Here is a 26,489-nt window from a genome sequence, read left to right as displayed (position 1 = left end):
AATTTTGTAACCATAGTAACTGAAACATAATTTTGAATCGAACAACGATAGGGGCCAATAAGCCCAAAGGGTCAAATAAACGAGATACATCTGAGGGAATTTGCCTTTTGTTAACGGTCGGCTGAGTTTTGGTTTTAACAGAATAAGTTAGAATATCTTCTTTAGGTTTCCAATAAAGCCCAAGTACCTTCGCAACTTCCTCCGGGAATATCTCATGCTGCGCAGGCAGTTCCTGATCCAATTTCGAAGAATTTGACACCCATTTGCTGAGTTCCATGCCGGCCAGCTTCAATAAATGTACTAGTTCATCACGCAGTTGCAGCAGCTCAGTCTCTGAATCGGCACCCGTAAAAACATCGTCAACGTAGAAGTCTTCTAGAAGTATGCGGCTTCCGCGAGAAATGTGTTATCTTGTAATCCTGAGCTATTTGTTGAAGTACCCTAACTGCCAGAAAGGGAGCACACGCCGTTCCATAGGTGACCGTACATAGTTGGTACTGCTTCAATGGAAGGCTGGGATCCTCCCTCCAAATTATCCTTTGGAAGTCACGATAATGCTTAGCAACCCAAATTTGGCGAAACATTTTTATAATGTCTGCTGTAAAAACAAATCGATGAAGACGGAACTTTAAACAAACGGCGAACAAATTTCGATAAATATTCGGGCCCACTTGTAAAGTGCTATTCAAGGAGCGGCCTTTGGAGTCAGTAAAGGATCCATCAAAAACGACTCTCAGTTTTTTACCCAGTACCGGGTGATATGGAATATAAAACACCGAAGCATCCATTGAGGTAGTTTGGCGTGGCTGTATTTCACACATATGACCCATCGCTTCATATTGTCGCATAAATTCAATATACTGTAGCCTCAACGAGGGGTTTCTAACTAAACGTTTCTCCACTGAATAAAATCGAGAAAGTGCCCCTTGCATGGTATCTGAAAACGTTGGGGTATTTTCCCTGAATGGAAGATCTACTATATATTTTCCATCAGGTTCGCGAGTCGTTGTGCGTAAGAAGTGTTCTTCAACTAATGCATCGTCTGGATCAATGCATCAATTTCCCAGAATTTTTGAAGTGACTGGTCAATGTTAACTGTAGTTAAGAATGACTTGGTTGAAGGGGTATCATTTCCGATAGTGGTTGATGTAACTACCCATCCGAAAATTGTGGAAACAGCTATGGGATTTTCAAAGGCGTCGAACTTTCTCTTGCAGTCAAACACCTTCCAAACGTATTGCGAACCTATCAGGATATCAATCGACAACGACTCATTAAAGGACGGGTCAGCTAGAGCAATATTATCGAAATCGTTTCCTAAGTCTTTGTTAGTTGTTACTGCTGGAAGCGGTGCAGTTATGTGGCTGAGTACATGTACCTGCGCTAATAGGCTATTATTTGAGACGCGAGACTTAAGAAATACTGAAAGGCACCCACGGGTCGTACCGCTTTTCGTGGATGTTATTCCGGATACAAGAATACGCGAGTGAGTCCGTCGTATGCCTAACCGTTGAGCAAAATTTTCTGATATATAGGATAGCTCCGATCCTGAATCTAGCAGTAAACGACACGGAATGAAATTTCCGCAGTTGGTCTGTACGTCAACCATTGCTGTGGGCAGAAAATTTCTATACGGTGTAGTTTTCTTATCCTGGTAAAAATTTGCAAAGGACATTGTTGGGTGTGACACATGGGCTACGGTAGACCATGGGCCCTTAGAGGATACCCCGCCGGCAGGTGAAAGCCCATCGGTAATACCGCTTGCTTGTGCTTGTGACTGGCGAGACGAATCTAACGAATTTACATGCAACGAGGTGTGGTGTCGTCGATTGCAATTTTTGCAGCGAAACTTGGATTTGCATGTAGATAGGGTATGCCCTGTAGAAAGGCAATTGAAACATAGCGATTTATCTTTTATAAGTGATTGTCGGTCACTCAGCGAAAGACCTAAGTAAGACGAACACTTGCCTAATGTATGGTTATTTGATCCACATTTAATGCATGGCAGCGTCGACCTGCTGCTGTCAGTTGAAAGAAATGTGCGTGAATTGCGTGTCTTACCATTAGGGGATGAGTTTGATTTGATTGGTTTTGTTTGTGCTAGCTCCAATTCTTCACAGCGCATGTCTAGGAACTTGAAGAATGTTTCTATGGTTGGCGCGTTGTCATCCTTGCTACGTTCAATCCATGACCCGGTATCCAACTTAGATTCAAGAAGATGAATCAACCAACAATCCCTGTCACTTCGCGAGATGGCATCTAAACCACGAATGACTTCATTTGCGCCATCAGAAATCTTTCGAAGATCTTGTGCATTCCCTTGTGTGACTCCAGTTAACGACATAAACGATTCAATGAATGAGGCGACAATATGGCGAGGCCGATCATAACGCTCCTTTAGCCGATTCCAAGCAGTGTCATATGATGTCTCTGTAATAGGAATATGTGTTAAAACTAGAGCAGCGTCATCTTTAAGTAGTGATTTTAAATAATGAAACTTTTGAGTATTCGTAAGATTAGGTTGCATATGAATTGCGCTAATAAACAAATCCTTGAATGATGGCCATGCTTTGTATTGTCCGGTGAATGGAGGTATTACGATTTTCGGTAGGTTGTTCGCCCTAACCTCATTTTGCGACGTAGATGCCGTAGACACATGTTCTAGAAACTTTGACTGTTGCTCAGCGAGTCTAGTAAGCGTAGTGTCACAATCTTCCTTTTGAGTTGGCGGCATAACCGATAAGCGTAGTGTGCGAAGTTTGCCACGTGTAGACATAACCTTCTCTTCATAAACGGCAAAGTCTACGTCGGGATCTGAATAATCTTCATCATTGCAATACTTGTACATTGCCGTAGTAACGACTGAAAACTCTTCCCATAGCTCATTCAGTCGATCTAATCGTGCTCCTACATCCTCTGGTTGACAATCTGTTGGTGGTTTTTCTGCGTATGCACCCAGCCGCGAAATGGACCCTTTTAGCCGTCCACGCAGCTCCACTAATTCGGCCCAATCTCTCTGCATTGTGATCTGTATAACGGTGAGCGCAATCCGGCTCGAAGGACCAGCTACTGGCGAGGAATTGATAACTTCAATTTAATCGCCAGATAAAGAAAAGTATTGATCTTTGTTCAGTAGTGCACTTTATTCAACACTTGTATGTATAATGAAAAACAATGAAATGGCAATTATTATACATGCAAAAGGTCTTATATAGAAAAATGTAAGAATGACAGGAGATGAAGTAAACTGCAAAAACTGGTGATATTCGTGCTACCATATGTACATATCGAATATGATGGTTACCGAAGTGTAGCGAAAAACAGAGCAGTCGCTTTTACATTAAAACAGGTATGCTAATTTTATAGCATTCCTCAACAATGTGGAATTGGGAAAAGCGGGCGTGGCACCTTCCCTACAAATGGGATTTTTTCAGAACTATGGCTGCCGTACAAACTTAGGTTATTATAATAGCTAAAGTTTGACTACAGAGTTGTTTTTCCTTTTGGATGTTTAGTAATCTTCCACCGTTAAAATTTTTGTTCCACATCTTCTATCTATCTATCTATCTATTTATATATATAAAATTCAAATTATGTATGTATGCAGGTATAGATCGAGTTGCGTCCTAAACGGGCCGACCGATCACAACCAAATTTGCACAACCCATTAGAAACCTTCCAAGGATGGTCATAGGTTAAAAATAATATCGATATATAAAAGGGGATGGTACCTACCATACAAATGGAGTGTTTGATACAGCATAAATCTGGAAGTATTCATGCAAGAACGTTGAAATCCAGTAAAGAATTAAATTGGATCCATCCCTAACACCACTAAGAAAATAAGGGGTGAGTAAGAAGGGGCGTGGCTAAGTCCTAACAGCACCAGTAGTATATGGAATTGAAAAAAATTTAAAACTATGGTTGCCTTAAAAACTTAGGTAATTTCAACACGTAAAGTTTGAGTGCAGAGTTGGTTTTGGCTGTTATTCCTTAAGTATTCATTTATGTTATCTTTAGGGTTGGTATTTTTGGATACGCCTGGAGGAACCGGAAAAAACATTCCTGTTTAATTTGATATTAATTGATATAAGAGCAAAAGGAGAAATCACTATGGCAGTTGCTTTCTCAGATACCGCGGATACCCTTTGTGTGTTGGACGTACAACTCCGCATTTAAATGACCACTATCTGCAAACATCTGATACACCGATGTGCAACATAGGCAAGCGGTCAGGCCAAAGGGAGGGTGTGCGAACCGGACCGAACCCTTAAGAATTTAAGGTCTACTGATCATCCCAAATGTGGTGCTTTCCTGTTACTTGCTGGAACAGCCACAGTTGAAGTAAATGCGTGCTTTTTCGTGTATAGACAGCTTTACGTACAAAAATTTACTCTATTTGGAAATATGAGGGGGCAATTTGGCGGAAACACAGCAGCTTTTGCTTAACAACTTCTTGAAATTAATTATGGCAAAATTCCTATTTCTTTACTAACAGACTTGATTTCTTTTCCTGCAAGTTCTTGAGAAATTATGACATCACCTGAAGCTTTAATATCTAATGTTTCTCCCAAATCTTGAATCTATCTTTACAAACTATAAATGGATTTGATAACCGCAATTTAGGCACCTTAAAATGAGGATGGTAATATCACTAGAACCAAGACAACTTATCACTCTATTAACAGAGTCGTGGAAGAGTCCCAAGTTGTGCATATCCGATTGAGTTTATTTTCTCTTTTGAGCCATCAGAAATTTCTCCTCATCGATTGATCCTTAAAAAAGGGCCCATAATATCATGCTAATGCTTCGTTATTGCGACTCTCCACGCTTATGTAGTAGGCTTTTCATCACAAAACTTTTACGAATGTCATTGAAGCAATTAATTTTATCGGAAAATTTAGAAAACAAAAAAGTTTAAAACCAAGGATTCCATTGATACCGACAGATTTGTCTTTTCAATTTTAAATACCTCAAATCTCCTATCCCTATCAATGAAGCTCAAGGACGATCATTATCTTCGAATCAAGGGATTGATGAGCGCAATACAAACCTTTATAGCTTCAGGGCTTCTGCAGCTCAATTGTCAACCTCACCTACGCGAGGGGAATCCTGTTACAAATATGAATATATCATACAACAAAAGGCATTAGCTGTAGCAGAAGTCAATCTTACCAACTTTTAACCATGGCCATTTACGCGTAGCCCGCATATTTTTATAGCAACGTGGGGTAAAACCCACGGGCATACGCTAGTATATTGTAACGAATTTACTGCAATTCCTCTTATTTGCAAACTTCTTCTAAGTGCGAATCACTAAACTGTTGAACAAATAAGTCCACTCTTCAATAATGCAAAATGGCCTTTATTAAAGTACTTCACAATAACACTTCTACTTAAACTGATTTTCAAAATAATACTGCTATTGCTCACTAGATAGCGTCTTAAATCCAACTGATTCTCGTCCCGATCAGACAAATCTCTCGATTTAAACGCTACTAGCCTCTCAAAATGAACCGCTTTCATTTTGGTTCGTGGTTTGCCAATGGTTTGTATGTGGTACACTGCATCGTTGATCCGTTTTACAACTTTGTATGGGCCTTCCCAATTACACTGCAATTTCGCGGACAAACCTTTCTTTCGTTGTGGGTTGTATAACAGCACCAAATCTCCTTCCTGAAACACTTCCGAATTAATTGCTTTATCGTACCTCGCTTTCATCTTGTCACTCCTAACCATTGCTCGTTGCCTTACCAGATCGTGTATCTCTCTCAGCTCTTCTCTCAAGACACTAGTGGATTTCTTGACATTTCTCTCCGCATCGGCATCTATCCCAAACTTCAAATCAGCTGGCAGTGTAAGGTCATTGCCAAAAATTACTTTTGCAGGGGTTTGGCCCGTTGTCTTATGCACTGCGGTAAGCCATCAAGAATAATGGCATGCGGGTATCCCACTCTTTATGGAACTTGTCCACTACTTTCCTTAAGTGCTCCTCCAATGTTCTATTGAATCGTTCCACCATACCATCGGACTGAGGATGCAATGCAGTTGTCCGTGTTTTTCGAATGCGCAATGATTTACACATTTCCTGGAACACAGCTGATTCGAAATTCCTGCCTTGGTCAGAATGTAACTCCATTGGTACACCATACCTTGCAACCCAAATGTTTATAAACACTTCTGTTACTGTTCCCGCTTCTTGATTTGGGATTGGGTATACCTCTGGACGTTTGCTGAAATAATCCATAACTACGAGTACATATTTGTTTCCGCAGTTGCTAGTAGGAAATGGACCTGCGAAATCCATAGCGATCCTTTCAAATGGCGCACCTGAGTTATATTGCTTCATCTGGCCATGGCTTCGGGTTTTGGGCCCTTTCGCTCTGCTGCAAACCTCGCAGTTCGCAATCCACTCAGTGACCGACTGACGGCAACCAACCCAATAGAATCTCTGTTTAATCTTCTCGAGCGTCTTCGTGATTCCAAGATAACCTCCGCTTGGAACATTATGCAGCTCGCTGTGCTCGTCAGGAATCCTCTTTCTTGCATTGACCATCCTCACTCCCCATACTCGATGCAAGCAACCGGATATCAATTCAAAACTGTTCCACTGTGGCCAATATGACTTCGCAATGGGGCTCTCTGCTGTATTTGGTCTTTCGTTTCGTTCGAACTATTGCATATCATGTGACAGATCTGTATCTTCTAGCTGACACTTCCTTAGTTGTTCCTTGTCCCATTCATCCGCACACGTTATAGTCATTAGCCGAACATCTATAATGTCTTCTTTAGCCTCGGCCTTTGAACAGTGCTTGCATTCCAAACTACATGGTCTTCGTGACATTGCATCAGCATTCCCATGGGTACTACCTTTCCGATGCTCAATAGACAAGTCATAGCTTTGTAGCCGCTCGATCTACCGTGCCAATTGTCCTTCTGGATTACGGAACTGCAGAAGCCATTTCAACGCTGCGTGATATGTCCTGACGCGGAATCGCTGGCCGTAGAGGTATTTGTGAAAATGTTTAATGCACTGTGCCAACGCCAACAGCTCTCTCCGTGTAACGCAGTAGTTCCTTTCTGGTTTTCCAATTGAACGGCTGCAATATGCAACCATCTTCTCCTGTCCATCGACCAGTTGTGACAAAACGCCTCCTATAGCATATCCGCTCGCATCTGTATCTAGAAAAAACGTTGCTCATGGAATCGGATATGCCAACATTGGGGCAGTGCACAAACGCTCTTTCAATGTTTGGAAAGATACTTCTTGGTCCTTCTTCCATTCAAAAGCTTCATTTTTTCTTGGTAGCTCGTGGAGGCTATGGGCTGCGCTGGCAAAATTTGGTACAAATCGCCGGTAATATGTGCACAGCCCAAGGAAACTTCTCAATTCATGCAGATTCTGTGGTCTTAGCCAATCCTTCACTGCTTCTATCTTTTCGGTGCAGACGCCCTCCGTCGTTACTTTATGACCCAAGTAACTAACTTGCTTCTTGAACAGAGAATACTTTTTGGGACTAAGTTTCAGACCAGCACCAGCTATTCTTTGGAAAACCTCCTCAAAGTTCTTCAGATGTTCTTCGAAGTTCTTTCCCAATACGATAATGTCATCTAGGTACACTAAGCAAGTTTTCCAATGTAGTACTTTCAGTACCTGATCCATGAGTCTTTCAAAAGTAGGTGGTGCATTACATAGTCCAAAACGCATCACTGTAAATTGCCAAAGACCATCACCGACACTGAAAGCTGTTTTCTCTTTGTCTTCCTCCTTCACTTCCACTTGCCAGTAGCCGCTTTTCAAGTCCAGTGTGGAAAACCACTTCGTACCAGATATCGAGTCCAGATTATCGTCGATTCTTGGTAATTGGTAGCTATCCTTTTTCGTAACGTCATTCAACTTCCGGTAGTCCACGCAAAACCTCATTTTTCCATCCTTCTTCTGTACAAGTACTACCGATGAGCTCCATGTACTAGCTGATGGTTCGATGACGCCGCTGTCGCTCATTTCTTGTATGATTTGACTCACAACTTCCCGCTTCGCCAGTGGAACACTACGTGGAGCTTGACGAATTGGCCTCACATCTCCAGTGTCAATTTGGTGTTTCACAACGTTGGTTCGGCCTGGTTTGGAACCATCCTGGTCAAATATGTTTGCGTACTTTAGGAGCAATTGCTTTGCCTTACTCTGATAATATTCCTCTAGCCCCTCCGTCCATGCCGTGATGTCATTTGAAAGATCAGTATTACAAGATGAAACGTGTTCCTGGAGCTGTTCACAGTTAATAACTACTTCAGCCTCTTGGCATCTTCCCAAAATAGCTCCTTTGGTCAGTTTGAGTGGTGACTTGAACTCATTGAGTACTCTTACCGGAATACGTCCATCTTGTTTTGTCATAGCCAGGGTTTTTCCTACAAGTATGTTCGGTGCTGATTTGTTTGCTGCTTCGACAACCCACAATTTGTTTGTCCCACAACCTCCATCAACCTTTGCCCAGATGACTGCTTCGTATTTTGGTGGTATTTGCTGACTCTCTTCCATCAGCACTCGTTTACTGCTGTAGCCTCTCTCCTAGCCGAAATTAAGTGGCACATCCATGTTTTTATATCGCATCGTCTTGCTTTGAATATCGATCTTGATGCCTTGGTCGATTACGAAGTCCACTCCAATTATGATTTCATCAACAATCTCTGCCACTATAAAATTGTGTAGTACCGTGACGTTCCCAATTGCTACTTAACATGCTACTTCTCCAATTACCCGGGTGTCCTGTCCCGTGGCTGTACGTAATCTTGCTCCAAGCAATGGTCTTATCTTCTTGTTGACTAAATCTGATCGAATGATGCAATGGGATGCACCCGTATCTACAGTCAGTAAACGTTCCTTTCCATCCACATGTCCTCCGACACTAAGATTGCTTGAACTTCTTCCAATTTGCGAAATGGAGATTATGGGGCATTCAATTGAGGGAGCTAGCTGTCGCCACTTGCGGCTGACTCGCTTTAGTTTAACGATTGAGTGGATTTTGAGATTTGCTCCTCTCCTTCAGCTCCGTTTACGGCCACCCACATTGCTGGAACTGTTAGGATTGGTACTGCATTAACGTGCAAAATGCCCTGGCTTTCCACATTTAAAGCATTTGACGGCACCATAGTTTTTCTGCTTTTGGGTTTGCATATGTCGCTCGCTTCGTTTCTACGTCCCGTATTCCATTTATAAAACTCTGGATTTTTACCCTCTCGGTGTACTCCACGGGTGCGTGCGCATTTGCCAACTGAGCCAACCTTTCAACATCCGAAGCAAACTCTTGCAAAGTCTCATTAGCTTTTTGGTAACAGTTTTGCAATTCTATTTGATATATCTGTTTCCTGTGTTCGCTTCCGTACCTTCGTTCTACAGCAGTCAACAATGCGTCATAACTGTTCCGTTCGTACTCTGGAATAGTCTGTAAGATTTCCTCGGCAGGCCCTTTCAATGCCACGAACAGAGCTGCAACTTTATCTTCAGTATTCCAGTTGTTCACTGCTGCGGTCTTCTCAAACTGAAGTTTAAAGACCTGGAAAGGAACAGAACCGTCGAAGGATGGTGTTTTTACCTTTGGATTACTCGCTGAAACTGTTGGGCGATTTATGTGCAACTCCTGTATACGATCTATCAAAGCTTCTATCTCGGCATCCATTTTGTCCTCGAGCTGTACAACTTTTGTATTCTGTGCTACTAACTGCGAATACATTTGTGCCACCTGCAATGATAAACGCTCCTCTTGTGCTTCCATCTTGGATGTAATCTGTTTCGACATTTCTGAAATACGCGTTTCTTGTGCTTCAATCTTCGATGTTGTTTCTGACGACATTTCTGCAATACGTGTCTCCTGTGATTCCATCTTGGATGCCATATATGTCTTCTGTTCTTCCATCTTGGATGTTATACGGTTCTCCTGGTATTCTAGTTGAGATACCATATATGTCTTCTGTTCTGCCAGTTGAGATGACACTGTCGCTGTTTGAGCAGATATTGCAGCTAAAATCATGTTCAAGTCTGTGCTCGCAACTGTCTGCGATGTTTCATTTTTAACACGCTTTTATTAGCTTGGCCTGTATGTAACGGAATCTTTGAGCTTAATTTTCACCGGTTTCTAGAAGTCTGATTAATTTGAAACTTTGCATACGTATCAAGGACCGATGACAATGCTTCGTTTTCACCATCTGGATTAAAAAATAATGAGCCTGGGCATTCGCGCAATTTTAGTGATGTAAATTGCATGGCGCCAGCGCCAATGCGGTGTCAGCTCAATGGTAACTCATTGACGCAATGACTCCAAGCGAATTTTTGACGCTACTTAGTAGTGAGTGCGTAGTACATTTCACTTGCGCTATTGAGTGAAACGACTTTTGTGTGTCAGGCACGAGTTTGGTGTTATTGGCGCTACTGGCAATGATGACACTGAGCTGATGACGGTAGCGCTGGTAGTTCAGCTTTTGAATCAGAGAAAGAATTGATGACCCGTGTAAATTATTATGGCTTTGGCTATTATTGGATGTGACTTTGAACTAAATTAATGTTGCGGACATAACAAGCAAAGTCATTTTTGAGTTTTATATTTTAGATTTAATGCACAATTAATATGGGTGTGTTTGAGCAGCCAAATAATAACAGTAGTACTGCTAAAGTGCTGCTTAGTTTATGGAATGTCGCCAATTTTCTAGAGATGATCAATAGATTGTCAACATTTCGTTCAACGAACGCGCGAAATTGCCACATCTGCTCAAATGTTGCTGAAGAACGTTATCCGCTGTCATAAAAAGTAACACTGCTGCAGCTCGAACACACCCTATATCGAGAAAGTAACAAATAGACAACTTAGCTTTTTTTTACAAATCGCTTGGCTGAGATTTTTGTTGATTTAACTTAAGCTCTTATGCCAATATTTTTCAGCCAGCTTATTTTCAAATAGGTAATTTTTCCAAAGGCAAAATAAATTACAGAGTTATACCGCCTTAAAAAGTCAGCTATGTTGAGGCGGACAGCATAGCAAAAGGTATGGTGAATTCCTCGTACAGCCGTCCCACAATTTCCACAAAGCTTTAGAACTCTACAATGTACCATCTTATATTTAGAGAGTCTTTGCTCTTATTAATCTACTCTTTGTACACAGAAATACAACAGGGATTCTGTCTCCGCTTTTCGGTACACCCTGTAGCTGTAGCTAGTTGTTTAACCACTGCCGCTAGATGGGTCTCCTAAGCATTATGTAAGCAAGGATAGGCGTTTTTTTTTCACGCGCAAACGAAACGTATACGCGTGTAAAAAAAACACGGCTAATATAAAAACGCTTCAACTGGCTAAACAGTTTCATCTTCAGAAACCATGCACGTGGTACGAGAAATTAGCTAATTGGTTCTTTTTTTAGCTGGCTTGACATTTCTACTGCTGGCGCAGTACATTTTTGACACTAATCCAGACAATTACGAAAATAAAATAAATTTAATGTGTTTGTTTGGCTGTGTGTATATCATCCTGCCGCCATGCTGTTATTTTGTTATTTCAGTTTATCTGCACATTCGTATGTCCATTTCATTCGATCGTTCACAATAGTGCCCTTTTTGGTCGACTATTCCTTAAGCGATTTCATCTCAAACCGGCTAGCCAACTCAACAAGTTTACTTGTTGTTGTTACAATTTATTTCCACTAGCTTGCACAAAAGAGCTGCTTATGTCGCTTTATTAGTAGACCCGTTACAAGCCCAGTACGAGGAGTACTAAGTGGAAAGAAACATTTGACTTCTATACATGTTGCAAACCTCGTGTCAGCTGTTGGCCTATAGAATATACCCGACCGATTGTACTTTAATACGTGCGCTATTTAATGTAGCACCCAAATTATTAGATATTGTAACGAATATTAGCAAAACTAAGGGGTGTTGCTATCTCTAAGCCGATGCTAAGCAGTGACGTGAATTCACATCAATAATTCAATCATTATGTATCTACATCAACGAAACAATAATTGCGTCTACACATATGTACCATGTACGTATACGAGCAGTGGAGAATCAATTCACAAACACATGCATACATCTGAGATACTCCTGAAAGTATGCAATGAGAGAAGCTATAAAATCGTGCAATTGTAGTTACAGCTGAGAAGTTTGAGAGCTGATGGACTAGAAGATTCTGGAAATGGAAGCGCCTAGAAGATGCCACGTTGAAATCAGAGAGTATAAAAGGCAGCAAATATAGAGGCGCTGGAATTCAGTTTGAGTTGAGGTATCAAGCAGTTATTGATTAAGCACGCAATTGGCCGGGCAATAGTAGAGTTTCATTTGAGCTATCAATCAGTGTGGTTATTAAGCAAGCTATTCGTTGCACAGTTTGAGTGTTATTGTGAAGTACTTTAATAAAGGCCATTTTGCATTATTACATATTGGAGTTATTTATTCAACAGTTTAGTGATTCGAACTTAGCAGAAGGGCAAATAAGAGGATTTGCAAGTAAATTCGTTACAATTGGTGTCAGAAGAGGAATTGTTGAATAAATTCCAAAGTTACAGAGCACAACAAGGACATGGCGAAGTTAAGTGAATTAAGGATTCAGCGACTGAAAAAGGAGTTGGAAGCCCGTGGATTGAATACAACCGGCAATAAACTCGAACTTCAGGCAAGACTACGACAGGCAATGGAATTAGAAGGAATTGACGTGGAAGAGTATGGTTTTCATCTTAATGGCGAGGAAACAACAAAAATGGAAGAGACAGTTACGCAGACAGTTACGAGCACAGACTTGAACATGATTTTGCCTGCATTATCTGCTCAAACATCGACAGTGGCTTCTCAACTGGAACCGCAAGAGACACGTTTAACATCCGAGATGGGAGCACAGGAGGCACGTATGTCATCGCAAATGTCATCTCAACTGGAATCGCAGGAGACACGTATAACATCCAAGATGGAAGAACAGAAGACACGTATTGCAGAAATGTCGTCAGAAATAACATCGAAGATTGAAGCACAAGAAACGCGTATTTCAGAAATGTCGACACAGATTACATCTAAGATGGCTCGATGATAATGCATTAATGTGATGGTGTGCTGATATAAGGCCAACGGCCATAAGGTCAATTGTCCTTATTACCACTTTGAATTGCCATAAGTTCGATTGAAACTTTGCACACATATCAAGGGTCGATGACAATGCATTAATGTGACGGCCATAGGGTCAATTGTCCTTATTACCACTTTGAATTGCCATAAGTTCGATTGAAACTTTGCACACATATCAAGGGTCGATGAAAATGCATTAATGTGATGGTGTGGTGACATAGGGTCAACGGCCATAAGGTCAATTGGCCTTATTACCACTTTGAATGGCCATAACTTTGATTGAAATTTTGCGCACGTATCAAGGCCCGATGACAATGCAATAATGTGATGGTGGGGTGACATTAGGTTAACGGACATAAGGTCAATTGAACTTATGACCACCCCAAATGGCCATAGATTTGAAACCTTGCACATAATGCGAAAAACGCATTCCTTTATTAATGATAGAAGTGGATGAATGGCACATCTACGAAAGAGCATACTGGAGCCCTTTTTAACACGCTTTTATTAGCTTGGCCTGTATCTATGTATGTAACGGAATCTTTCAGCTTAATTTTCACCGGTTTCTAGAAGTCTGATTAATTTGAAACTTTGCACACGTATCAGGGACCGATGACAATGCATTAATGTGATGGTGTGGTGACATAAGGTCTATTGGCTTTATTACCACTTTGAATGGCCATAAGTTTGATTGAAACTTTGCACACGTATCAAGGCTCAATGACAATGCATTAATGTGATGGTGCGGTGACATAAGGTCAACGGTCATAAGGTCAATTGGCCTTATTACCACTTTTAATTGCCATAAGTTTGAAACTTTGCACACGTATCAAGGCTCGATGACAATGCATTAATGTGATGGTGTGGTGAAATAAGATCAGCGGCCATAAGGTCAATTGGCCTTATTACCGCTTTGAATGGCCATAAGTTTGATTCAAACTTTGCACACGTATCAAGGCTCGATGGCAATGCATTAGTGTGATGGTGTGGTGACATAAGGTCAACGGCCATAAGGTCAATTGGCCTTATTACCACTTTGAATGGCCATAACTTTGATTGAAACTTTGCGCACGTATCAAGGCTCGATGACAATGCAATAATGTGATGGTGTGGTGATATAAGGTCAACGGTCATAAGGTCAATTGGCCTTATTACCACTTTGAATGGCCATAAGTTTGATTGAGACTTTGCACACGTATCAAGGCCCGATGACAATGCAATAATGTGATGGTGGGGTGACATAAGGTTAACGGACATAAAGTTAATTGAACTTATGATCACCCCAAATGGACATAGATTTAAAACCTTGCACATAATGCGAAAAACGCATTCCTTTATTAATGATAGAAGTGGATGAATGGCACATCTACGAAAGAGCATACTGGAGCCCTTTTTTAACACGCTTTTATTAGCTTGGCCTGTATCTATGTATGTATGTTTCTAGAAGTCTGATTAATTTGAAACTTTGCACACGTATCAGGGACCGATGACAATGCATTAATGTGATGGTGTGGTGACATAAGGTCAATTGGCCTTATTACCACTTTGAATGGCCATAAGTTTGATTAAAACTTTGCACACGTATCAAGGCTCAATGACAATGCATTAATGTGATGGTGCGGTGACATAAGGTCAACGGCCATAAGGTCAATTGGCCTTATTACCACTTTGAATGGCCATATGTTTGAAACTTTGCACACGTATAAAGGCTCGATGACAATGCATTAATGTAATGGTGTGTTGACATAAGGTCAACGGCCATAAGATCAATTGGCTTTATTACCACTTTGAATGGCCATAAGTTTGATTGAAACTTTGCACACGTATCAAGGCTCGATGACAATGCATTAATGTGATGGTGTGGTGAAATAAGGTCAGCAGCCATAAGGTCAATTGGCCTTATTACCACTTTGAATGGCCATATGTTTGAAACTTTGCACACGTATAAAGGCTCGATGACAATGCATTAATGTAATGGTGTGTTGACATAAGGTCAACGGCCATAAGATCAATTGGCTTTATTACCGCTTTGAATGGCCATAAGTTTGATTCAAACTTTGCACACGTATCAAGGCTCGATGACAATGCACTAGTGTGATGGTGTGGTGATATAAGGTCAACGGTCATAAGGTCAATTGGCCTTATTACCACTTTGAATGGCCATAAGTTTGATTGAGACTTTGCACACGTATCAAGGCTCGATGACAATGCAATAATGTGATGTTGGGGTGACATAAGGTTAACGGACATAAGGTCAATTGAACTTGTGACCACCCCAAATGACCATAGATTTGAAACCTTGCACATAATGCGAAAAACGTATTGCTTTATTAATGATAGAAGTGGATGCATGGCACATCTACGAAAGAGCATACTGGAGCCCCTCTTAACACGCTTTTATTAGCTTGGCCTATATCTATCTATGTATCCATGTATGTATGTAACGGAATCTGGGGTGGAGCCGAGAGCCCCGGTAATGAAGAGCTCCGAACTCCGTTGCACCTTTTGAAGCATTTTAAGATAGGTACTTTTAGCTAGTGCAGGCCACCAGACCAAGGCACCATAAAGAGGAATCGGGCGCACAATGGCTTTGTAAATCCAGTAGGTCACCTTAGGGGAGAATCCCCAGGAGGTACCAATTACTCTTGCAGGTGAACAGCTCTGCTGCTGTAAGATTTGGTACTTTGTACCTCCTCGTGAAGAGGACAAGCTCGGTTTTATCCGGGTTGACTTCCAAACCTGTGGCGGGTTGTACTCCTGGAGCAACTCCAGGATGTCAGCTGGGTCCGTTGGCTTCACTGGAACCCAGGCTCTAGCCCTTTGTCGTGAGGGGATATCACGCGCATGCACTACCTTGAGGCGCGAGCCCGGATATACCACCCCTATCAGCGTGACGGCGGTCCTATAGAGGTTTACCGACCTGGCGCCGTCACAGGCAATTAGCTTGACATTGCCCTGGAACCACCCTGCATCGGTGTAAAATGGCGGTGGACCAGGGTTGTCTTTCTTAACCTTAACGGCCACCGTAGCGAGCGCGGCCTCGATCCACTTCAACTGTTGTTTCGCGATCCTGCCATCTTCGCTGCTCTCGTCTATAATGCCAATGATATGCCGACCCTTGGTAATTTCGGCGAAAGACCGCGTCCAGCCTCCCTGCGTCTTGGCCCTTTGCGGTGCCATGGGGTTGGATTCATCCATGGACCGCTGGCGTTTCGAGGTTTCATCACTCTCGACTAAAACTTTTAAAATTACTTGACCTAAAAAATAAAAAAAAAAATAATAGTTTAAAAAAACTAAAAAAACACGCTTTTATAGCTAACTGAACTAAATAAATAATAGTTTAAAAAAACTAAAAAAACACGCTTTTATAGCTAACCGAACTAAAAAATAGAAAATAATTTTCAATTAAAAAGAGTTTATATAACAGTAGTAGAAGGTCAAACAATCATTTATAGTTAATCACCTCAAAATAAAATTATAATAAAATTTAAGTTATTAACAGAATAATTTAATTCACAGTAAAAAGTATTTTCTATTTTTTAGTTCGGTTAGCTATAAAAGCGCGTTTTTTAGTTTTTTTAAACTATTGTTTATTTAGTTCGGTTAGCTATAAAAGCGTGTTTTTTTTAAACTATTATTTATTCTCTTCAATTTTGTTGTCTCCTCGCCCTCAAGAGGAAAGACATACTCTTCCACGTTAATTCGCTCTAATTCCATTGCCTAGTCGTGCCTGAAGTTAGAGTTTACTGCCGGTTGTATTCAATCCACGGCTCTCCAACTCCTTCTTCAGTTGCTGGATCTTCAATTCACTCCACTTTGCCATGTCCAAGTTGTATTCGAAGTCTTCGGAATTTATTCAACAATTCCTCTTCTGACACCAATTGTAACGAATTTACTGCAATTCCTCTTATTTGCAAACTTCTGCTAATTTCGAATCACTAAACTGTTGAATAAATAACTCCACTCTTCAATAATGTAAAATGGCCTTTATTGAAGTACTTCACATTAACACTTATACTTCGCTTAATGATAGCTTGCTTAACTCAAATTGATTTTCAAAATAATACTGCTATTGCACGCTAGATAGCGTCTTAAATCCAACTGATTCTCGCGCCTCTACTTTTGCTGCCTTTTATAGTGTTTGGTTTCCTCGTTGACATTTCTAGGCGGTTCTGTTCTAGAATCAACTAGTTTGTTATCTGCTATAATTATAACTACAGATGTACGTGTATAGCTCTCATATGCGCGTGTATTTGTGAGCGACACTTCAACAATTAAAAATGCATATCTCAGATAAGATATCTGCTTATGTTTGTGCGTTGCTTCTCCGCTGCGTGTACGTACATATGTGTAGACATAATGATTGAATTACTGATGTGCATACAGTCACTGCTTAGCATCGGCTTAGATATGGCAGTACCCCTTAGTGTTGCTAATATTCGTAACAATATGATAAAGAAAACGTGCGACTTGCCTTTACATATGGTAATACTCTGGGGAACATGAAAGATAAGATACCCATACAAGATCAGTCCGATGTGGTGTACAAGATTCCTTGTAATAGCGACAGGCCCCACGTATGCCAGAAGGTATATGTGGGTACTACAAAATCAAAACTTAAGATTAATAACTTTTCGGACAACAAAACGGCGTTATCATCCCACTGAAAGGTTACCGGTCACTACTCTGACTACTCTGATAATGTAATCGTCTTAAAAAAAGAGAGGAACTATAACAAACGATTTATATTAGAAACGCTACATATTTTGGACACCCCTGATGGCAGGAAAATGATTTTCAAAGCAGACCGGGCCGATTGTGTATGCATACCGCAACCTTTTACTTAGACACAAAAAACAATGCAGATTAAATTATTTACATACATATGTATATGTTTGTATGTTCGTCATGGGGATAACATCTATGACATGGTCATCATCTGTTTGCTGTCTTTTTTATTGTTGTTTTTTATGAATTTTGTTTACGGTTAATGTTCTTTCGTTTGTTTACTTTTTCTGTTTATATTCAATTGTACATTGTTACATATATGTAACTATTATAGAGCTGTTTTAGTCTTAAAAGCACAGCTTAAGATGTGAGTAGTGAATATTTCTTTGATTTTTCAATAATTACCTATGTATTATTTGCAGTCCTGAGGATGCCTTCAGACTGATGTCGAAATATTGAAAAGTAAAAACCAAAATAAAATACACATCCAAGTGTTTTATTTAAGAAAACCCGGCCTTGAGCTTAATCAAAAAAAGTTTAGTTATTCTAGATACTAACGGCCAAAGACGAGACAAATAGTGGCGTTATAACCGACAAAATCCACGGCCACTCTGTTTACGACGTGAAAGGAACAGATGGTCCAAGTATTAAAATACTGGTGCAATCAATGAAATCATACAAAGCTCTTCTTTTAGTGATTTCTATGTCTCCTTATCAAATTGTATAAAACAATATATAAAAAAGATAAAAAAATCAAGAGATGACTGCAGGAATCCCTGGATGACTTCAGAGCTTGCTAACATGATTAGAGATAAAAATAAGTATTATAAAATGAAAATAAAGTATAGGAACAATCTCTTTTTTGAAAGTCAGTACAACTCACTAAAAATTAAAGTTCTAAACATGACCAACTATTTGAAAAAACAATACTTTGGTAATAAAATAACAGAAAACATACATTCTGGAAATAAAACGTGGTCAATTATAAAGGAAATGATTTATGGAAAGAAGGTTGAAAATTTTACTGATATCAGCTAAATTATACATAAAAATAAAACAATTACAAATAGCATTGAGATTGCTAATAGTCTCAATGAATGCTTTGTCACAATTGTTGAATTGCCAGACACAAACAACTTCATAGATAATCCAGCTAATAACATAAGATATCCATTCACTTTAGCAGAGTGTAATACCCTAGAAGTTACAAAAGCGATAGATAGTTTGAATGTAAAGTCCGCCAATGGCCCAGATGGAATCTCTGCGAAATTTATAAAAAATATAAAGATGATCTAGCTGATCCGATCAGCAAATTCATAAACGATTGTTTTTCGATCAGGTCAGTACCCAGATGAGCTTAAGATTGGCTCAGTGGTTCCTGTGCATAAAGGAGGAACTAAGGAATTGTGTTCAAACTACCGGCCCATAACAAAGCTTAGCACTATCGATAAAATATTTGAAAGCATACTTCTTAACCGTCTCAAACAATTTCTGACTCAAAATGAGATAATTGATAAAAACCAGTTCGACTTTGTGGAAAGCTCAAATACAATGGCAGCATGCCTATCGTGTACAGAGTTCATATATGAAAACCTCGATAAAAATAATTATGTTTCTCTATTAGCAATAGATTTATCGAAAGCTTTCGATTCAATCAATTTAGAAGTAAAGGTTCGGAAGGTGGCTGAATTAGGGTTGGAAGGCAAAGAACTAAGAATATTCGAAACTTTTTTAACAAAAAGAAAACAGTTCGTACAAATGAATAATATTAGAATCTCTACTATGGAAATTAAAACGGGTGTTCCGCAAGGATCAAAACTAGCGGCAACATTATTCATAATATACATAAATAACGTACTAAAACTAAAACTTAAAGGTACCCCTCAGTTCTATGCTTATGACAGCACGTTTATCTACTCTGCAAGTACATTAGAGGAACTGGTAGCCAACGTTAAGATGGACTTGGATAAGATAAAAAAGTGGTTTGATTATAATTTGCTAAAAATTGATTTAGCAAAAACTAATTTCATTATTTTTAATAACTATAAACCGATTCCAACCATAGTGATTTTCCTAGTTTCGACTTTGAAAACACTTCCATTAAAAGGGTTGATAAGTTGAAATATCTAGGAATATGGTTCGACTCAAACTTAAATTGGAACGAACATATAAGCAAACTTAAACTTAAGTTGATACCATTAAACTTCGCCATATGTCGAAATAGAAATAATATACCCAGAAAGCAACTGTGGCTACTTTACGATGTATATTTCATGTCTCAAATAGCATATTTAAACCCAATTTGAAGCCGGTGGGAAGATAACAAAATAAGCGAGCTACAAAATTACAAAATAAAATAATTAAAAATATTCTATTCCTGCCAAGAATTACTCCTACAATTAGTTTATATGAAGATAGGCTAGATATCAAAAAGCATAGCATCTTGCAAACCTTGATACTTATTTTCAAAATCAAAAATAATCTAATAAAACATAATAACGTCACAGAGAATCCAACATATCAATTCAGAAACACATTGAATATAAGGAGTTGCTATTTCCGCACGCAAAGAAGCACAAATTCTATACGTAGTTATGGTGTAAGATTGTTTAATAAACTGCCTGATAATGTTAAGATATGTGTTAATATGATCGACTTCAAGAGGCAAGTTAAATTTCTCCTACTACACAATTATAATTTTGATCTGTAATCCATATGATAAAACATTAACAGTAAAATGTATCACAATTATCACTTTAATAAGTAAGAACTCAATAAATACTTATGTGAAATCAAACTTTACTTTTATAGGTAAATTAAAAAACTTTTAAAACCACGTATACTTATTTTTAAATTATTCTAAATGTGAATTTGATATACATATGTAACTAACGCAGTTGACAGCATAGTAAGCAAATATGACTTATAACGTTAAGCTATCTTTTCACACAAAATGTATATTTTCGAGAAAACCTCTGTATTATTTTATAAATACGCCATCAATAAAGAAAAAAAAAAAAAAAAATTCACTTCGATGGTCTTACACTACCGACTCTCAGTCACTCAAAGGTCTTAGGGGTAGCGTTCGATAATACTCTCAGATTCAAGGTGCATGCCACTGAAATTGTATGTAAAGTACATAGCCGCGACAAAATCCTCAAGTCGCTCGCCGGCAGCACATGGGGAAAGGAAACGTTGCTAACCACGTATAAAGCAATTGGCTGCTCATGTGCTACGCGTCACCAGTTGGGTCGCCTGGTCTTAAAACACATACTGGATAAAGCTACAGACCTGTCAAAATGCAACAATCAGAACTGCCACGGGATGTCTCCTCATCTCCACCTACATAGTGAGGCCCAAGAGCTCAACATTAAAGAGCACAACGAACACTGAACAGGCAGTTTTTGCTAAACTGTCACAAACCAGGACACAACCATATAAAAATCTCTGAAAAGAAAATTTAACTCACTGTAATTGTTATTAATCTTATAAATACATATATAAAAATAGGCTACAATGTTTGTTAGTTGGTAGCCGGTGTTTGAAGAGATGCGCCGGTCGATTTTGTTCAAACATTCACATAAGTTGCGTATACCTCACGCGGTGGTTTGCACATAGGTTTGGTTGCGATCGACGCACAGGGTCTCGAGATTTAGACCAAAACGTGGACCCGGATACCCCTAGAATGTGTTTATAGAAAATGGATATCAAATGAAAGCTGTTGATGAGTGCTTTAGTAGAGGGTAATTTTCATACCCCTGGGTGACTATGGTCTCGAGATATAGGCCAAAACGTGGACCCGGGTACCCCTAGAATGTGTTTATAGAAAATGAATAACAAATGAAAGCTGTTGATGAGTGCTTTAGTAGAGGGTAATTTTCATGCCCCTGGGTGACTAGGCTCTCGAGATATAGGCCAAAAAGTGGACTCGGGTACCCCTAGAATGTGTTTATAGAATATGGATATCAAATGAAAGCTGTTGATGAGTGCTTTAGTAGAGGGTATTTTCCATACCCCTGGGTGACTAGGGCCTCGAGATATAGCTCAAAACGTGGACCCGGGTACCCCTTGAAAGTGGTTATAGAATATGGATAACAATAGAAAGCTGTTGATGAGTGCTTCATTACAGGTTAGTTTTCATGCCTATTAGTGACTAGGGTCTCGAGATATAGGCCAAAACGTGGATCAGGGTAACACTAGGATGTGTTTTTACATTGGTATCAAATTGAAGCTGTTGATGAGTGCTTTAGTACAGGGTAGATTTCATACCTATTAGTGATTAGTGTCTCGAGATATAGGCCAAAACGTGGATCAGGGTAAAACTAGGATGTGTTTCTACATTATGGGTATCAAATTGAAGCTGTTGATGTGTGCTTTAGTACAGGGTAGTTTTCATACCTATTTGTGACTATGGTCTCTAGAGGTTGCGTGCAATAATACCATACGCAATAAGGCCATATGGCGTTATTTCCAATTTTTTTTGACATATAACATCATATGGCGTTATTTCCAATGCAGATTGGGAATAATCGTACAGATTGGAAATAAAGCCATATACAAATGCTACCAAATGAGTAATAAAGCCATAATTTAAAATCGTACCCTCTCAAAATCAAAACAGATGGTTGCGCATCCGGTCCACCGAACTCCTATCTTTAACGAATGATGGAAAGAGACGCGGAATGAAAGCAATGTAGTTAGGTAGAAAATCAGGTGATCACAGCTGTTTATAATTTTGACGCTTAAGCCACACTTTTCATATCCACAATGCACGTGTTTTCTCTTAATTGTCAAGTATAATCATTGATCTCGATTGAACAAAAATGTTGCGCAAATGGAAAATAATTAAATTTTCGAAAATCTTGTAAATTATTATATACTAGGTTATGCCCGTGGGTTTTACCCCACGTTGCTATAAAAATATGCGGGCTAAGCGTAACTGGCCATGGGTAAAACATGAGTTGGTAAAATTGACTTCTGCTACAGCCAATGACTGTTGTATAATATATTCATATTTGTAACAGGATTCCCCTTGCGTAGGTTAGGTTTGTATTGCGCTCATCAATCCCTTGATTCGCAGCTAATGATCGTCCTTGAGCTTCATTGATAGGGATAAGAAATTTGAGGCATTTAAAATTGAAAAGACAAATCTATCGGTATCAATGGAATCCTTGGTTTTAAACTTTTTTGTTTTCAAAATTTTCCGATAAAATGAATTGCTTCAATGACATTCGTAAAAGTTTTGTAATGAAAAGCCTTGTACCACTACATAAGCGTGGAAAATCGAAGTAACGAAGCATAAATATTATGATATTATGGGCCCTTTTTTAAGGATCAATCGATGAGGAGAAATTTATGATGACTCAAAAGAGAAAATAAACTCAATCGGATATGCACAGCTTGGGTCTCTTCCACGACTGTGTTAATAGAGTGACAAGTTGCCTTGGTTCTAGTGACATTAAATCCTCATTTTAAGGTGTCTAAATTGCCTTTTCTCAAAGCCATTTATAGTTTGTAAAGATAGATTCTAGATTTGGGAGAAACTTTAGCAATTAAAGCTTCAGGTGATGTCATAATTTCTCTTTAAGGAAAAGAAATCAAATCTGTTGCCCTCTCATATTTCTAAAGATAGTAAATTTTTGTACGTAAAGCTGTCTATAGAAGAAAAAGCACGCATTTACTTCAACAGCACGTAACAGGAAAGCCCCACCTTTGGGATGATCACTACACCTTAAATTCTTAAGGGTTCGGTTATGGTGCACACATCGCACACCCTCACTTTGGCCTGACCGTTTGCCTATGTTGCACATCGGTGTGTCATATGTTTGCAGATAGTGGTAATTTAAATGCGGAGTTGTACGTCCACCACACAAAGGGTATCCGCGGTATCTGAGAAAGCAACTGCCATAGTGATTTCTCTTTTTGCTCTTATATCAATAAATATCAAATTAAACAGAAATGTTTTTTCCGGTTCCTACAGGCGTATCCAAAAATACCAACCCTAAAGATAACATAAAAGAATACTAAAGGAATAACAGCCAAACCCAACTCTGCAATCAATTTTTACGTGTTGAAATAACCCAAGTTCTTAAGGCAGCCATAGTTCTGATAGTCTCAATGTCTTGTTTTTTTTCAATTCCATATATTACTGGTGCTGTTAGGACTTAGCCACGCCCCTTCTTACTCACCCCTTATTTTCTTAGTGGTGTTAGGGATGTAGCAATTTAATTCTTTACTGGATTTCAACGTTCACCCCTTATTTTCTTAGTGCTGTTAGGGATGGATCCAATTTAATTCTTTACTGGATTTCAACGTTCTTAATGAATACTTCCAGAGTTATGCTGTATCTAACACTCCATTTGTATCGCATGTACCATCCCCTTTTATATATCGATATTATTTTTAACCTACGACCATCCTTGGAAGGTTTCTAGTGGATTGTGCAAAGTTGGTTGTGATCGGTCGGCCATACCATCCCCTTTTATATATCGATATTATTTTTAATCTACGACCATCCTTTGAAGGTTTCTAGTGGATTGTGCAAATTTGGTTGTGATCGGTCGGCCTGTTTAGGACGCAACTCGATCTATACCTACATACATACACAATTTGAATTTTATATATATAGATCGATAGATAGCAGCAGAAACCCAAATTTTCAAATACAAGTACTCTCGTGAGCTAGATTACGGCCAACCTTTTACTAATAAATTAAAAAAAAGTTTAGGTATTATTTCCCGATTTTTTTTGGATAAACTAAAAAAATATTTTATATAAAAAAAAAAAAAAAAAAAAACGTTGATTATCGTAACGAAATGATATCGGTTCGTTGGTTAAGCATGCCTGGCTTCCATTATTTTTTCTAGGTCAAATATTGGAACTTTGCCTTTTTCGAACAACGAATGAAAATAAGACAATCTATAATACAATTACGCAGTTCACAAGGTCTCTTATGAGCACCTTCTTGGGTTGTTTGTAGAATTTAAATACATCCATAAGAAGGGCCATCATAAAAAGCTTAAAAAATTCGAAATTTACAAAACTGCTAATCTTTAAAGTAACAATAACCATTTCTACATTGTTACTATGGATTTTTTAATGAAAAAAACCCAGAGGCCTCCGTGGGGCGTTGGTAGCATGCTTTGCTTACCACGCCGAAGAGCTTGGGTTCAATTCCCGGGTGTAGCAACATCAAACATTTAGAAACAAGTTTTTTCAATTAGAAAAAGTTTTTCTTAGCGGGGTCGCCCCTTGGCAGTGATTTTGCAAACACTCCGAGTGTATATCTGCCATGGAAATCTTGTTAGTGAAAACTCATCTGCCTTGCAGATGCCGTTCGGAGTCGGCGTAAAAATGTAGGTTTCAATTTTTAGGAAAAAGTAAAAGGAGCACGACGCAAATTGGAAGAAAAGCCCGGCTTAAAATCTCTTCGGAGGTTATCGCCCCTTGTATTTGTTTATTAATTTTTTATGTTTGAAACTTACAAAAATAAATAATTGAAATATTTGACAATAACTTCGCATATTTGGTAAACATAGGCTTATTAAAATTTTATATGAGAAACAACAACGATGCATATATTATGGTTTTAAAGTTATAGTATAAACGACGAATAGGAGACCTTGTAAATTGCCTAATTGAGCGGAGCATTTACCGCCGGTCTTCCTAGTGTCGTGCCGCAACAAGTGGCTACGAATACATAATAAATACTTTGATATAGTAACACGAATTTTTTGTAGTCGGTTTTTTATTATTAATATTAGGCCTGGAAACACTGCAACCTTTGTGCAAATCTATTGTGCATTACCGTTGAGCCTAATTTTGTATGTGAAGGCTTTTGATGTATCTAAGTACCTCTTCAGGCTTTTTACTGATAGGAGAGTCTCTGCCTTGCCAAAGAGACGCATTCGCAGAGAATGTGAACCGGCGTTTCAGCCTCCAGCTCACAGAAGCAAAAAATTTGAGTATCGGATAGATTTAACTTACTTAGGTGATATCGTAGGCCACAGTGTCCCGTATAGCACCCAGTAAGAGTTCTTGGGTCCTCCGTACTTAGACTAATGAGTTTGGCTGATACTTTCATTGCCGGAAGTATAAACAGTTTGTCCTGTCTTTGGCCTCGGCAGTCAATCCAGTGACGTCTGAATTCTTTTGTTTCCCAGTTAGTTATGGTTTCCCTGGTGTGCGCTTTTGTGAGTCCATAAAAGGGCTCTGGACCATAGAATGCTGCTATAGCACCCTGCTTTGCTAGGTAATCTGCATGTTCATTACCTTCATGGCCCTCATGTCCGGGAACGCATCCTAACAGCCTTGTTTTTGGCTTCCAGATCATTAAGGATTTCAATGCCGTCATCCACTAGCTTCGATTTAACTGTGTAGGATTGCAAGTCACGCAGGGCCGCCTGCCTGTCCAACATAATGTAGATGCTCTTCGAGGATGAGCTTCTCCGCAGACATTCTCTACCGCAGACTTCTATTGCATGGATTTCTGTCTAAAATATGGTGAAGCATCGCATTGGTGTCGATTTCTTGAAGTTCGGCCCATAGATGCCAGCTCTCGTTCTTTCGTTATCGAATTTCGATCCGGCCGTGAACTAGACCTTTGAGTCTGGGTCATTATAAGGATCCCCTGTTTACCATTGGATCTTGTCCACAATAGACAC

The 26,489-nt window shown here is 39.3% G+C and overlaps 1 protein-coding gene and 1 long non-coding RNA gene across 2 annotated transcripts in view; both read left to right on the top strand.

Annotated features, from left to right (window-relative positions):
- Rbcn-3A (Rabconnectin-3A) overlaps window positions 1-26,489 on the top strand; it is a 2,573,828-nt gene that overhangs the window by 463,377 nt on the left and 2,083,962 nt on the right. The gene's annotated exons all lie outside the window — the stretch shown is intronic.
- Window positions 2,392-3,194, top strand: LOC137248065 (uncharacterized). Its single transcript, XR_010952047.1, has 2 exons — window positions 2,392-2,611; window positions 3,078-3,194. It is a non-coding gene; the product is annotated as an uncharacterized lncRNA (long non-coding RNA).

The sequence above is a fragment of the Eurosta solidaginis genome, chromosome 4 (genome assembly GCF_040869045.1).
Source record: "Eurosta solidaginis isolate ZX-2024a chromosome 4, ASM4086904v1, whole genome shotgun sequence".
NCBI classification, from domain to species: Eukaryota; Metazoa; Arthropoda; class Insecta; order Diptera; family Tephritidae; genus Eurosta; species Eurosta solidaginis.
The sequence above is the reverse complement of the archived record's forward strand: the minus strand, read 5'-3'. Positions and strand labels throughout refer to the sequence as shown.